Source organism: Schistocerca cancellata, chromosome 2 (assembly GCF_023864275.1).
Source record: "Schistocerca cancellata isolate TAMUIC-IGC-003103 chromosome 2, iqSchCanc2.1, whole genome shotgun sequence".
NCBI classification, from domain to species: domain Eukaryota; kingdom Metazoa; phylum Arthropoda; class Insecta; order Orthoptera; family Acrididae; genus Schistocerca; species Schistocerca cancellata.
In genome coordinates, this window is record NC_064627.1 from 145,544,573 (window position 1) to 145,547,556 (window position 2,984).

A 2,984-nucleotide genomic window follows, 5' to 3' on the forward strand; every position below is an offset into this window, starting at 1 on the left:
CGCTCGGCACCGAGGTGTTGCCAGGCGGGCAGCCAGCCAAGTACTAACCGGGCCCGATGATGCTTAACTTCGGTGATCGGACGAGAACCGGTGTATTCATCATGGTATGGCCGTTGGCGCTCATCTAAGGTAGGAGCACGGCAGAATTCGCGTTCGGCTTTTCTCCCAACACACAAAATGTTAGTTTTCGGCCGCATTTGACGAAAGCGCTTCCTTCCGCAACCGCCAGTTCCTCGAGGACGGCGCGGGGGGCGCGCCCGGCGTCCCAGCAGAGCGACGGCCGAATTAGCGGGCGCACCGCCGCGTGTGTGAGACGCACTGCTGCTCGTTGCACCCCCTGTCATTCGCTGGGCGCGTGCAGCCTTCGATACTAGCGGAGGACGCATCTTGTCCCTGGTGTCCAGCGGGGGGCCTGTGCGGGGTGTGGCAGTGTCGTGCTGGAGGGCGCCACTGGTAGCGATGTGGGCTTCCTCGCTTCGCCTCGCCTCACACCAGGTGTCTGCGTAGTTTGCAGTGCATTCGCACCATTCCTATCCCTGTCCCCGTCCCGACTTGTCCCGACTTTGCTCGACTGCCGCTCGGGTCGTGGCCCATATAACAGCGCAAGCACAAGAAACGTCTGCAGGAGATGTCGAGACGTGACGAGACGACTGAAGAATAAATTTATGATTACATATCGAATTAGCAATTGTACACCGCTACAGAACAACAGGCGCTGACGTATTTCAGAATGTATCTGCCGATTCGTACTGTTTTGTCGTTTTCAAAGACTTGCTGGCGAACTTGGTTAGCACATTCTCCCTCAAACTGAGTTAATTACTGCATTTTCGTACCATTACAGTAGTTTAAAAGGCTTAAGGAAGCATCTTTGTCACAACAGAAAGGTAGTTTGAAAATTGGGCTGGCGACATAATAACAAAACAAAAAAAAAAGGAAGGGAGCCTACAGCACCCGGGTTTCCCAGGCGGTCACCCATCCAAGTACTAACCGGGCCCGATGATCGGACGAGAACCTGTGTTTTTTTTGTTTTTTGTTTTTCTTTTTTGTTTTTTTATTTTTATTTATTTTTCTTTTTTCCTTTTTTTTCTTTTTTTTTCTTTTTTTTGTCTTTTTTAAGTTGATTAAACTTGGAACCTCATCCTTTTACTGAGTTACTCTCTTTCTGTAACTTTCTTTATTTTATTTCTTTTTTTTCCAAAATGGTCTTATGTATACTAGTTTACAGGTCGGCACATGACAAAAGATAGACAAATAAATGGAGACTGGTTATATTTTCCAGCAGACACTCACTACATATATCTAAACTTATTTTTGAGAGAACTGCATGTATGACGCAAGAAGGAGATCAGTGTAAGTATCATCAAAACTCAATTGCAAAACTGAAAGACAATTGATGCAAATAAGAGGGGCTCGGACACATCTTATAGTTGTTTCGCATACGCGTGATGCAATGCAGATGATAAGAAATTGGCAAAATGTTCTTTGTGTTTATTACTATTTTTGATCTTAGAATATTGGTCCCAAATATGAATCAAAAAGGTGAGTGCATCGTGAATTTGCCGGTCGATAAAGGCGTAGGCAGTGTGGCCCAACAACCACACAGCAGTATTGTGTTTTGCACATGGGAAGTATTTAAAATCCGGTATAATGACACTATCAACTGAGACGTGCGCCGGCGTAGTTCGCGTGATGAGAGCCACCATTAACTGGCAAGTCCTCCACACGTCGGAAACAGCTTGACATTGCAGGCGGTGTTCTATGGTGTCAAGCACGCCACACCTGCCACAGTTGGGGGAGGCGAGAAGCTGAATGTCGGCTAAACGCTGATTGGTGGGCAGTGTGTTGTTGACTAGTTTGTACCACAACGCAGACACATCGGACGGCAGAAGACTGCTATTGACATTTGACCACACTTGCTTCCAGTTTACGATAGATAAGCGGACTTCCAATTTACTAATGGGAGGTTGTCCCATCAATTCAATATAGAGCTGCCGTGCAGTCCTGTGTGGATCTGTGGCCGTACGGAGGACGTAGCTTCTATTTAGGATATACTCTCGTACAAAGGACATACGGTAAGGGATGTTGGCCACCGATACTGGGGCGCTTTCAGATTCTGGCCGATAGATTTCCAACAGGGATGCAGTCGATCCATCGGGAAAGCCGGCCTGCATTTCAGCGGTGCGGTTGACGAGCAACGCTGCACATTTGCGACTGAAGTCTACTAGCCCGAGTCCTCCACGTGACGGGTCTAAGACACAAACTGTTGCTCGCACTTTAAAAATTTCGTGACGCCAGAGTAACCAGTATACTGCTTGAGATATAGCGCGTCCTATTTGTTTCGGCACGCTAAGCAACTGAGCCATATACCACGCCTTAGTGAGGATAAAGGAATTGATTAGCTTGACTTTCTGGTGCAAGTTAAGGTGCCGGGTTGCGTGGCTTTTGCAGAGGCCCTTAATGGAGTTGAGAATTCTTCTCCAATTTCGTGCTTGCATACGCTGCGGGCACGCGGTTATGTCTAGACCCAATACTTGATGGTCTCTCACGACTCTGTACCATGGGCGGACAATATCGGTGGCTAGCAGACCCAGTGGGAGTAGAACAGTTTTAAAAGTATTTATCGCTGCTCCAGACGCACATTCATACTGGTGAAGGGAGGCGCGTATCGAGTCTATGTCTGCTGTGTGGTCAAGGAAAGCGCCTACGTCATCTGCGTATGCCACACATTTAATGGAAGCATTGTGTATTTGTACTCCTTTTGACGTTCTGCCTATAGTTCTGAGAAGCGGGTCTATGGCGATCACGAATAAGAACATTGACAGCGGACATCCTTGCCTGACAGAGCGGCAAATAGGGATCGGTTTAGTTTGCCATCCATTTAATGTGACTATTGATCTTGCTCCCGTGAGAATATTTTCAATAATTTTGGTAAATTCTCGGCCGAATCCCATTTTTGTCATGACCTGTAGCAAGTATTTGTGGCT

General features: G+C 47.3%; 1 pseudogene; it reads right to left on the reverse strand.

Annotated features, from left to right (window-relative positions):
* Nucleotides 1–118, reverse strand: LOC126164213 (5S ribosomal RNA; annotated as a pseudogene).
* Nucleotides 119–2,984: the final 2,866 nt, after the last annotated feature.